This window comes from Leopardus geoffroyi, chromosome D1 (assembly GCF_018350155.1).
Source record: "Leopardus geoffroyi isolate Oge1 chromosome D1, O.geoffroyi_Oge1_pat1.0, whole genome shotgun sequence".
NCBI classification, from domain to species: Eukaryota; Metazoa; Chordata; class Mammalia; order Carnivora; family Felidae; genus Leopardus; species Leopardus geoffroyi.
This window is the reverse complement of record NC_059329.1, coordinates 64,647,613-64,660,821: the sequence shown is the minus strand read 5'-3', so window position 1 is coordinate 64,660,821 and position 13,209 is coordinate 64,647,613. Positions and strand designations below refer to the sequence as shown.

Sequence of the window (13,209 nt, the reverse complement as noted above, 5' to 3'; positions counted from 1 at the left end):
AATGAAAGCTTGGAGACACCCCTGTCTCTGAACAGCCAGGGCACAGGGCTGACTGCCCCTTGGGGAGAGAGACACAATGAGCCACAGGCCTGGCTGCCCCAGGTAGCTGAAAAATCGGAGGATGGAGCTCAGAAGAATTTTATTAAGGGACACAACAACAGCTATCTGTACAGTGATGCTTCCAGAACCAAGCCTTCAGGACACTGAACTCCTCTGTAAGGAAGTCCTTGAGTTTTCTCAATCTCTAGAAGAAGAATCTCCTTCCTGAAGGTTCAGGTCAGCAATTCACAGGATGCAACTCCTGCAGGACCTGGTCCTGTTGAAGATACATCACATCCCAAGGGCAAAGTGGTAAATCCTCCTTTTTTTTTTTTTTTTTTTTTTTTTTCTGTCCAGGCCTTTAATTATCTCAATCCCTCCTTCTATGGGTGGGTCCAGAATACCTATGGTTCTTTCTCAATCATCTACCAAAGTGGGAAGGGTTGAGGCATCTATGAGACATGGGAAGAACTCTGACCAGGAGTCAGAAGACCTGGGTTTGCATTTGGTCCCTGCAAGAGACACCAAAAGACAGGACTTTCTAGGGTGTACTTGCAAGTCCCTGTCCCCATTGGATAGATGTTCCTCTCTACCTGTCTTCCACTTGACCTTAGCCCCTAACTGTGCCTCACCACTAAAGTCTTAAACAATGGCTCCTCATCCCTAGGGTTAATTCCTCCTATTTCCAACAACCATCTTTAAACCATTCCCCAAATGAGGTGAACTTCTGCTGACCCCTCCTCTTAAATCCTCAGAAACAACACTGCCCGACTCAGCCTCTTTCTCCAAGTGGGAATGCTCTTTCAGAAACTTCTCATGCCCAGCATCTTGGAACCATCTCCTACATTGAAGAGGCTCTGGTTGATTTTATTCATGAATGCCTCAAGTCCTAACGTTGAGACTGTAAACTCAGATGGATAAGGCCCAGTGAGGTAAAACTCTGATTGTATCACAACTAATTCGTGGGGGGTGGGGGGGGGTGGGCGGGAGCAGAGTTGTGAAAATCTTTTTCTTGGTTTTCTGTGGCATGTTTACATTATTTTCACAATGAAATATATATTCACTACCAATGAAGTCTCAGGAATTATGGAGAGTAGGTGAGAAGGCAGTGGGAGGCCACGACTATAGCATAACTCCTCAGGCTGCACCCAGGGCTGCTGTGGCCCTGACATCTCCACAGTGGTCTTCAAAGAGCTTGGCCTCAGAGCCCTTCAGTCCAGTCTGGCAGGCACTCACTTGCCAGCCACCAATTCAGGCCCTTCACCACTCTCTCTTCAGTCACCAGCTTCACAGGCATAAGGCCTCTCTGCTATAACTGCCCATCCATGGTCTTAGTTGGAGAGCTTTACTCTTAGGATTCCACATGCAGCGAAGCCCACAACTGGCTTCCGGATCCCGTTAGGATTGTCAACCATGGGGCAGCCCAGAGTGGAAACCCCCGTGTTCTTGTGTCCAGAGTTTTCATAAAGAAAGATTAAACTCCCTTTGAAGATAGTCACAAATTTGAAAGACATACGGTGGCCAACTGTGGCCGTCCTTATTCAGAGCAGGCCTTACTCAATGGAAAGATGGCTTGGTGCACCTTAGCCTGCAGTTGGGATAAGATCATTTGACCGGCGCTTTTGCCTTCCTGACATCTAACCTCTGGCCTCGACCACTGCCTTAAGCTCACTAGCGATGACAGTGACCAAGCACAGTGACCCCCTGCTTTTCTCCTGTGCAGGTGTCTGATCCTTCCTGCTCCTTAAGGAAACTTAAGCCCTTGACATCTACCACCATGTCCTCAGTGTGGTTGGATCTAGATCACTAGTCCTTGATCTGTAGGCCCAGTCCTGAGATGACTGCCCTAGATGACCAGTCAGAACCGGACTTGTGAATGCCGAGCCTGGTCAGCCCGCTGAGGCTGATCTCATCCAGCTTCCCAGGTCCTCTTGGAATTCTTTGCCACCTTGATGACAGGGGGCCTTTGTGCTGCTGTGCTTCTTTATTAATGGACTCCCTGATAGCTAGAGCCTTCTCTGCTCCCTGTATCCTCCACTTCACCAAGGAGTGCTAGCCAACTAGGAGGAGAACCAACCCAACAGAATCCCATCTGGGTTACTAGAATTCCGCATTTAGATCTGAACAAGATACTTCCTGTTTTTATCCTCTCTCTCTCCCCCCATCTTTTCTGCTTTATCTTTTATTCCCCACTCTGCACCCCCCCCCCCCAGTAGCTCTTTGCCTTAACATCATCCTCCAACCTTCCAGCCTTTTACAAGTAATTGCATTGTTTCCTGCCTGAGTGATCAGAGCAGCCTCTAATTCCCTGTCTATGTCTCTTCACATAAAGCAGTGGCTGATTTTATGCCAACAGGAAAGCGCTTTAAAACGTGACCTTGGCCAACCCCTCTTGCTTCGGCTCTTACTACCATCCCCCACATTCAACCTCCACTACAGCTACATCTAATTGTCCCCAAACTCCCTCTGAAATTTAATGCCATGGTATCTTTGCTTAGCCTAAAATGTTTCTCCCCTTGGTAAACAGTGAACTCTTATCCTTCAAGTGTTCCTACCACCTCCTCACCATCATATCCCTGCAGAATAACCCACTCTTCCATCTATTTCTGTAACATGTTAAAGACAGAATCTTGGAAATCTGAGGGGAAGCCACCTCTGGACATTGGTGCTCTGTTGGAGGAGTGTTGGCTGGCAGCTTCCAGGGCAGCACTGTGGAAGGAGGATGAGAGGAAATCCTTTCATCTGTTTGACGCTGAACTACGTCCCTCTGCAAAATTCTTAGTTTGAAGTCCTAGCTCATAACACCTCAGAATGTGGCTGTATTTGAAGATAAGGCCTTTAGAAAGGTGATTAAGTTAAAATGAAGCCATTAGAGTGGGCTCTAATCTAATCTGATTGATGATCTTATAAAAAGAGGAAATTGAGGCACACAGAAACAGCACAGGTGCAATGGGTACAGAGGAAGCACCATGTAAGGACACAGTGAGAAGGAGGACATCTGCAAGCCAAGAAAAGAATCCTCAGATGAAAATAAATCTGTTGACACCTTGATCTTGGACCTCTGGCCCCCAGAACCATGAGAAATAATTTCCTGTTGTTATGGCAGCCCCAACAAACTAATACGAGCACCTGCTGAGTTGCAGAAAGGGGCAGTATGAGGACAAAATGAAAAAAGATTCCAATGGGGATCTACAGGGGATGTTCTTGGCAGGAAGTAAATTGATAAGGAATTTCCTGGGTGATACTCCAATGATTTCCAGGTCCAGGCTTACTGCTTGAGCTCCAAATCCTATTTTCACCTGTCTACTGGACGTTTGCATTTGGATATAGAATAAATATCTCAAACTTGAGCTGTCTCTATCTTTGTACTCAAACTTAAACTTCCTTCTGCGTTTTCTCTCTCTCCCCAAATAGCACCACCTTCTATCTACTTATAAATGCTGAAATGTATTCTAGACTTTTCCTCATTATTTTTTCTTTTAAAAATTTTTTAATGTTTAATTATTTTTGAGAGAGAGAGAGAGAGTGCAAGCAGGGGAGTGGCAGGAAGAGAAGGAGACCAAGAATCTATAGCAGGCTCCAGGCTCTGAGCTGTAAGCACAGAGCCCGACACTGGGCTCAAATTCACAAACTGTGAGATCATGACCTGAGCAAAAGTTGGACGCTTAACTGACTGAGCCACGCAGGCACCCTATCACTCTTATTCTTATGTTTAATCAGTCACCAAGACCTATTAATTTTATCACCTAAATGTATATCAAAAATGCCTTCTTCTCTTTTATATCCTTTTATTGCTATTTCCTTACTTAGAGCTTCCTTATTTTCTACTTCTTATTCACTTATTTAACAAATGTTTGGGGGTGCCTATTATTTTCCAATCACTGGACTATGCACTAGGAATATAATGACAGACACAACACATATATTTCCTGCCCACAAAGAGGATGTAGTCTCAGAGGGGACACAATCACAGAGATGCATAATTAAATTATAATACATTATAACTATATTATTTATTATTATTATTTTTTAGTGCTTATTTATTTTCGAGAGAGAGAGACATGGTGTGTGTGGGAGGGGGGGGGGCGCAGAGAGAGAAGGAAACACAGAATCCAAAGCAGGCTCCAGGATCCAAGCTGTCAGCACAGAGCCCAACACGGGGCTCGAACCCATGAACTGTGAGATTATGACCTGAGCCAAAGTCGGATGCTTAACTGACTGAGCCACCCAGGTGCTCTGCATTATAGCTATTTTAATTATGTGGTGATAGAATTGAGTGCCAGGACAGTATTAGGAGATGGAGCACTTGAGCTCTGTGAATCAGGGAAGACTTCCCAAAGAGGTGACATCTGATACTTGAAGCTGAGACTTGAAGGATGAGTAGGAATTAGCCTATCAAGGAGGTAACAGGGGGAAGAGGTGGGAATGGCTCTAAGCACAGGCAAGAACATGGGCAAAAACACATAAATGAGGACTTAGTGGACTTGAGGCACTGATGAAAAGCTCTGTATGGACTTACAATGACTGAGTAATGACGCTGGGGAAATTATTGTAGTTAGGATCCCTAGGAAACAGACGTTGAGACCAACCTGCATGCAAAACATTTCTGGGGGTGTGCTCAGTGGACAATACCTGTGGGGGAGTGAATGAAGCATGAGTGAGCAAAAAGAGAAGTTAAATTGCAGTGCAGTTGCAACACAGGCCTCAAGTGATCTCACAAGGAGCTCCGGAACTAGGAGACCCCTTCAGATATGTCCCGATTTGATGCAAAGGGACCATGTGTTGGCACCCATGCATCAAGCAGTCATTGGCAAGGACTGTTCATGAGTTGGGAGGATACATAATGTTGAGTGAGGCAGCTTCCTTTGGCTGAGGACAGTCCTGGAGAGGGACTGTGTTAATGGCAACACTCACACAACATGGGGAATAAGTGTCCTTGTCCTAGAGGATCATAGCATCCACTTTAGTAGGATAAGCAGAGGCCAGACCTCGCCAAGTTTGTAGGACCTGCCAAACAGTTTAGATGTTGTGGTAAGAACAATGAAAGAGCAATTTGAGAGTTTCAAATAAGTGAGTACATAAATAGATTGATGTTCTAGACAGACCTCTCCAGAGGATGGATTGGAGGGTGACTAGACCAAACTCAAGGTGGGAGATTAGGAGGCTGTTACAGTGATTGCAGAGAGATAATTAGAGCCAGAACTAGAGTAGTCAGTAGAGAGAGAACTAAATGGATATTATGGTATTGTGAAATAAAATAAATAATATTTGGTCTTCAACCATTGTTCCTGACACAGAGCTCCTAAAACCCTTGGAATTTCCTGTGATGAAAACCATTAAAGTCTCTTTCGTTAATGAGGGCACTTTTGGACCACACCTACTGTGGGGGCTGCTTTCCAGTGGAGTCAACCATGTGATTAGAGAGTTGGAACTTTCAGTTCTACCCAGACCTCCAGGGAGGGGACAGGGCTAGAGATCAATTTCAATGACCAACAGCCATGGTTTAATTACTCGTGCCTATGTAGGATGCCTCTATAAACACCCAAAAGGATGGAGTTTGGAGAACTTCCAGGTTGATGAACACGTGGAGGTTCAAGAAAGTGGTGCACTCAGAGACCATGGAGGCTCCACACCCTTTGCCCACATCTCTTCATCTCTTCCATCTGGCTGTTCCTGAGTCATATATTTTTATAATAAACTCATATTCTAGTAAGTAAAATGTTTCTCTGAGTTCTGTGAGCCGCTCTGGTAAATTAACACAAGAAGTGGGTTGTGGGAACCTCTAATTTATAGCCAATCAGTTGGAAGCACAGGTGACAACCTGGACCTGTAATTGGTGTCCAAAGTGGGTGAAGTCTTGTGGGACTGAGCCCTTAAGGTTGGGATCTGATGCTGTCTCCAGATAGTGTCAGATTTGAGTTAAATTGTAGGGCACCCAGCTGGGATCAGAGAATTGATGGTGTGGGGGGAAAACACGCATTGTAATTGGTGATCAGAATTGTAGATATCTTTGAGAAACGTTTAGGATGCAGAAGTGACAAAATTGGTTACTAACTGAACGAAGGATAGAGAGAGGGAGGAATCCAGTTTGATGGCTAGATTCTGCATTGTCTACAGAAGCCTCCATTCTGACCCCTTCTGGTCTATCGTCCACATTGCAGCCAGCATGATGGAGCCAATTTGCAAACCTAATTATGTAATTCCTCCTGCTTAGGGGTACGGACTGTCTGCCAATTCCTCCCCAATAAAGTCTAAATTCCCCAGGCTCATGGAAGGCTTTGCAAGTAAGTTACATCTAAATTAAGATCTATAGCATGAGCAAAATATCGGCAAAGGAATAGGGGTAAGTGTGAGGTACATTCCAAGTGGGGAGGGAGGCACACAGATAGCTCTTTACCTCTGACTAGCAAGGCTGCCTCTTAGAATTGAGGATGCCTCTTTTGGACGCAATTTCTGCTTCTCTGCTTGTTTTTGCCATATGTCTGCTACTCAGCTCTTAGAGTTTTGCTGGGACGCATGTCCTTGCCTAGACTAATTCCTGAAAGAAAGACATGTTTGCTCTTGGTCTGGGTTTCTATTTCCTCCAGAACGGGTCCCTTGTCTGAATCACGCTTGCTGTCACCTTGCAGCCAAGTCCTGTCACCTGACAGCCTCTCTGAAAGACACTTAGAATTTTGCATGGATGATGTAAGAACCTCAGGTCCATTACTGAGGCCCACTTAATGGATTTTAGCACTGACTTCAAACCTTACATTATTTTGAAGGACTCAGTACTCTCTAGCCCTTAGCAAACTGGACAGATGTGAGATTTCACAGTAGTTCAACATATTCCACATACCTATGAAAACCAAGTTCTCAGAAGTGTCAGATATATAAGCTATGTAGTGCTGTGGACATGATGGGGAGGATTTTACAAGGACAATCAAACCTCAAAACCTAGGACCACTTGGAGAGGAGGAGGGGCACTGAATGAAGGAGGGGGCCTGAAACACCAAATTATTTAAAAAGTCAGTACTTTTTAGGACTAAAGATCCAGTTGTGAGGATCACAGTTGTTTGTATGTAGATGACATGTGTGTAGGGGACTTGAAACAGCCTCCTTTATTAATTACTGTGATTTTCCCCTTGATGGATTTATTCTCTTATTAATTTGCTACTCTCATCTTTTCAGATCTTTGGATTACCTGGAAAAGAAGGAGGTAGGAGTGAAGCAATAGGGAGTGGTTTGTGTCATTTCATAGGACTAAATGCTGTTTCAGGATGTGATTTTAAAAAGAGACATACTATAGAAGGAAATTAAATTTGACATTAAGAAGAGTTTCTGACTGGGGTGCCTGGGTGGTTCAGTTGGTTGAGTTGGCTGAGTTGGTTGACTTTGGCTCAGGTCATGATCTCACGGTCATGAGTTCGAGCCCCCACATCAGGCTCACTGCTGTCAGCACAGGGCCCACTTCAGATCCTCTGTCTCCCTCTTTCTCTGCCCCTTCCCTGCTCCTGCTCTCTTTCTTTCTCAGTAATAAATAAACATTAAAAATATTTATATAAAAAAGAAGAATTTCTGACTGATAATTCTGGGGCAAGAAGTTATTGAAGCAATTTGCGATTTTTCTAGTGGATAATGAGATATTTGAGAAATCATTTAAAAGTCTTTAGAGATCTACATTAGAACATAGGGAATCAGGACAGAACCCCCTTAGAAGGCCCCATAAAGGTAACCAAAAATGACAGTCATATATAAATACTTGTGGAATCTCCAATCAATGTCAGATATACCTTTAGTTACCTTCTGTCCCCATTCAGCCTTTGTCACCAGCCTTTCCATTTATCAGTGATGATGTAATTTGACATGAGCGGAGCAAGAAGTTCCTGAGACACTTCCTTTGCCCCCATTCACCTCTTCTTATCCTACCCTCTCTCACTCTTGGCCTGACTCTACTCAGAGCACAGTCTTCTTCGTTCTGGACTTCCTCCCCCTCCTCCTCCATGTTTTACTGGAAATGTCTTCTGGCCAGAATCCTCTCAAGTGGCCACCAGTAGTGCTTTTCCCCCTCTGAAGTGGAGAGCCTGGTCCTGTCTCCTGCAGCCTCAGGCTGGGAAAGGTGCTGTCCAGCATTCCTTTGGTGGAATACTCACAGCCTCCCTCTTTGTTGTTGTTGCTGTTTTTTAATTGAAGTATAATTGACATACAATGTCCTATTAGTTTCAGGCATGCATCATAGTGATTTGATATTTTTATACACTATAAACTGATCCCCATGATAACTCTGGTTACCATCTGTCACCACACAGAATTACTACAATATGGTTGATTATATTCCCTCTGCTGTACATTATATCTCGATGACTTATTTAAGCCATGTGCACCAGAGTCCCTAGAACTTCCCGAACCTCTCTTGGTGATCATTCTGGTTTGGCTTTAGAAATCCACCTGAGCAGTTTCCTATGAGTGGATTCTCATGGGAGCCAAGTGTCTGCTCCTAACTGACACTAGTCAAATGCTAGACGTGATGTGCCACGTGTAGCTGGTTGGGCGCGGGTGTCCTATTTGGAGTGTCTGTTCTCAGATCACCTGGTAACCACATCTCTGCCAAGAGCTCCCGAAGTTTTGCCGACATTCACTTAGCTTGGGGAGGTCTTGGAAGTGGGGGAAGGATGCACTGCAGGGAAGGGACTGATTAATGAGCATAGGACTCCTTACTAAGTAGGCCCCAGGGCCAAGGCTGGTCAGCATGTGTAGGAAAGCTGGGTCTTATACAGGCTCCGTGTCTTTTCCAGCATTGGTTTCTGCTGTGAAGGTTCCCAAGAAAGTGGGGCCTCTGGGGACTGATGAGCATTTAGCCGACTGCGGACAGAGCCCCAGGACTTAACATCATGGATTACATTGTGTCCCCACAGAGTATCAGCTTGGGTGGTCTCAGTTCAGTGTTCAAGACCAAACATGGAGTCAATTTTGTGCAAAATATTGGTTTGCCACTAGGGGGCAAAGACTTTTTAGGCAGTTACCTGACTATGGCTAAAATGGTAGTCCTTTCTCTTTTTATATTTGAATAGGACTGTAGCTCATCTACAAAGAGTGCCCATAAACTTTCTCTCTCTTTAATTCTGCCTCCCTCAATAAATTTGATTGATATTCTCAATCAGATTGACTGAATCAATAGAACAGACTGAGTGGTTTGTCTGTTTGTTTTTTGACTGAGTGGCTTAAATTAAAAAATGCTCTTGCAGTCCATAGAGTATCAGGCCCTAGAAATCCACATCTCAAACCAGTCACACGTGGGCTTGGGGGGTGGGCAGGGCTGGCTTGTGTGGACTGCAGATGGGAGAAGGGAGGTTCCTGCTCTTTGCCTACCCCCCACCCCCCAAACACCTCTGTCTTGATGTTATCAGGAGGACAGGGCTGAGCTGCAGCAGCTGTGGATAAATCCATGAGGTTCCCAGGATAAAGATTTAAAAAAATTTTTTTATTAGTTTTCTTTATTTTTGAGAGGCAGAGAGAGACAGAGCATGTGTGGGGGAGGGGCAGAGAGAGAGGGAGACACAGAATCGGAAGCAGGCTCCAGGCTCTGAGCTGTCAGCACAGAGCCCGACGTGGGGCTTGAACCCACAAACCGTGAGATCATGACCTGAGCCAAAGTTGGATGGTCAACTGACTGAGCCACCCAGGCACCCCCCACCCCCAGGATAAAGATTTTTATTGCAGCCCAAGGCAAGGGTTTATAGGCTGTTGCTTCACAAAGTAGGCCAGGGTGAGAGGCCACTCAGTGTTCCCCCTCTTTCCTGCCCCTACCTAGGAACCAACAGCCCAGACTGTCCCTCTTCATCTAACACCTACTTCTTCATCAAAATCTCCTCTTCTAGGGAACTGCCCTTTTCCTACCCTCCAGCTTACTCACAGGACTATAATGAATTCTTTAGGGTATCTTGAGAGAATCTATGCTGGTATTGAATTCAGAATGGAATTGCCTCTGCCTGGAGTGCCAGTCCTGTGTCATGATCCACACTAGACATCACTGATTATTAAAAGGGATTTAGGTAATTCTCAAAGTCAAAAAGTCCTTTCAGATCATTTGTTAAAAATGAAGAGCCAGTGAAAAGGGAACTGAGAAGCACTGGGAGAGGTGAGGAGAGAGCTGATGGCCCCTGGAGAGCATAGAAAACCCTCCCCTCACAGTTAGTCTACACTTGGGTTTCCAGGCAACAGGAGTCTAGGACTGCACAGGCCCCACCCCAGCTATGCAGCTTTCCGGGAACAGGGACAAGCAATTCCTCAGACTCAGAGACACACAGATCAGAGGTAGAAGAGCACAGAACACATCGGGCCAAACTTCCCCATGTGAGAAGAAGCTGGGAGCCACAGGAGTGGCCTTGGCTTCAGAGGCAAGGGCAAAGCCCTGGGCCCAGCCCCAGACTGTGGCTCCATTACATCATGCTACCTCTTGGTCCTTGCTCAGTGTTCCTGATCCTTGAAAAACAACAGTTGACCTTGAATATGGATTTGAACTGGGTGGTTCCACTGATATGTTTTTTTTCCAGTGCGGTACTGTAAATTTATTTTCTCTTCTTTATGATTTTCTTGATACTATTTTCTTTTTTCTAGTGTACTTCATTTTAAGAATAATGTATAGAAGTATATAATACATATAACATGCAAAATATATTAACGGACTATGTTATTGGTAAGGCTTGTGGTCAACAGTAGGCTATTAGTAGTTAAGTTTTAGGGGTGTCAAAAGTTATATGTGGATTTTTTTACTGTGTTGGAGGGGTCAGTGCCCTTACCCCCCACATTGTGCAAAGGTCAAATGTACTACACATGAATGGCAATCTTTCGCCAGAAATGGTAGCCCTGAAAAAGCCTACATGTGATGCTGTAGTCTCTGATATGATCCTTTCTCGAACCCACATGTTGTGGCCCTTGAGAGGTGGAGTCATTGGCAGTGATGCTTTTCCTGGCCAAAGACTGGGTTATGGAGGTGAGTGTCATGTAGACTCTTGCATAAAATGAGAGTAGAGAGCTGCCATGAATGATGGTCATGGGTATCTAAGGAGATAAGAGGCTTTGAGAAAACTGGACTCCCTGTGCTAGGTGGGCAAGAACACTCACAAAACCTTGCTTTATCTCTGGTATTTCCATGCAGCAAGTTCTAAAAGATCCAGAGAGCTCCTTGCTACAAAGAGATGTAAAGGTCAAGTCTCCCAGTTCTGCATGGGACCATGTTCTCCTCAATCATTTTCTTCTGCCTAGGAGGGACAGGAAGCTCTGCACCAGCCTCTGCCGAGCGCTCCTGAACAATAATTGTATTTGTGCTTATGTGTGTGCCCATGTACCGTGGGCATACCAAGCACCAAAAAGTAAAAATCAGTGAGAGACTGGGTCAAGGCAGAAAGTCCCATGTCACATTTCTGTTGTGTGCTTGAGCTCTTTGAAGACTGCCCAAGCCCTCTTAAGCCCAGGAGAGAGTGGGAGCCAGGTACTCCCACAAGTGTACTACTTTTTCTGTCTCAGGTATGTCTGTGGTCTGGTTGCACCAGGGACTGAGAAGGGTCTGGGCAGGAATCCTTGAGGGCTAGGGGTGTAGTAGGAAGGGGAAGCCTGGAGGTTACAATGTTGGTCAGTGGCAGAGTAGATTCTCAGCCCACTGCAGGGCAGGGCTGTCTCCAACCAGCACTATGTTTGGAGGTAACTGATTTGAGGTCCTTCTGCATCTTCTAGGGCCATCTGGTCTCTACCACTGCTTTGGTCCACCAGCAAAGGGCAAATGTTTTTGCCAAAGCAGTGAGATCATGCACTAGAATAGTTTTAAGTGGTTGATAAAAGTTTAGTTAACCTTCCTTCCGGGTCCTTAACCCCCATGTAATTATAGCTTCAAGCCTGAAATTGGGCTTTCCCAAAGTAGTGATTTTACATTGTCCCCTGGAGCTAAGAAGGTCATGAGTTCTTTCCTTATGTATACAAATGCCTTCCTCCACAAGGACCTGCCTTCCCCATGGAAATATTGGGAGACATGAAGACTGTGCTGGGGTTTCCTTAGCCTGCTCAAGCAGGCTCTTTCTTCTTCCAAACTAGAAAGGGCCCAAGAGGGGAAGTGGGTCCCACTGAGGCTTTACACACAGGAGCAGTCCTTATTAAGGCACCATGGCACCTACTTTTACATGAGCAGGGAAATGACATAATGGAGCCATTCAGCCAAATGTCAATAGTCAATATGTGCTCTAAGAGATGTAATAAATGTGTGAATAATTTACCTAAGTTTTCTGGTTTTATGGGACTCTTTAAAGTCACAGATATACCCCTTGGATTTCTTTTAAGTCCGTTGTTTACGTTTTAAAAAATTACATCTTTCTTCCTCTTAAAAATCCAAAATCAATGAACTTTAAAATGTGGGAAAAGGTTAAGAAGACTGCACTTAGTCTGGCTCCAGATGATGCGCACCCCCAGAACCCTGCACCCACACATGGTGGTTGTCCTTGTTGTTCTGTTTGGTGACACAATACACTCTCCTTTGCCTTGGAGTTCTGGGGACAAAAGGACGACCTGTCAGATTGGGGAGAATCAAAAGCAAGTGGCAGTTGCTGTCCAGATGGCATTATCCTGATGCAGAACCCCCAGAAGTTTTGTCAAAGCTGCTAAGTGGACCTGCTACTGCCAGCGGGCTGGGGCTCAGGGTTGGGGGGTGGTGGGGTGAGGCCAAACAAGTGTGATGAGCACTAGTTGGGGCCAGGATCCAGCAGGTCAGGCAGGCAGCTTCCTCTCCCAAACCTGCAAGACTAGGCACCTGACATGTAAGTGCCACTGGCTCCTCAACGTGCCTTTCAGGTGTGGGAAACACCAGGAGGCAAAGTTTACACGTCTTCTGGCTAATTCTACCCAAACAAACACAATTCTTTCAAAATCTACCAGTGCAATTCAACATAGGTTTCACTTAATTTGCAGAGAGCAAAGCAAAACCAACACATATTTTGAAAAGAAAAAAAATATTTACTTTGGTTGAGGTATCTTCATCCCCAGAGTTCTAATTTGAAAAGTGGCATAAAGCAGCTCCTCTTCCTTTTTAAAGAGGAGCCAAGACATACCGTTGGTCTCCGTGGGGCTTGGCCCAGGGCTGCCTGCATCTTATTCACAAGAAAATGTATTTTGTATTCGCTCTTTGCATCCAGAAAACGCTGACCA

The 13,209-nt window shown here is 45.1% G+C and overlaps 1 long non-coding RNA gene across 1 annotated transcript in view; it reads left to right on the top strand.

Moving 5' to 3' along the window:
* Positions 1-52: 52 nt before the first annotated feature.
* Positions 53-13,209, top strand: part of LOC123601320 — a 36,951-nt gene continuing 23,794 nt past the window's right edge. The window contains exons 1-2 of the long non-coding RNA XR_006714050.1: positions 53-351; positions 795-971. This is a non-coding gene — a long non-coding RNA (uncharacterized LOC123601320). The remainder of the gene's footprint in view (positions 352-794; positions 972-13,209) is intronic.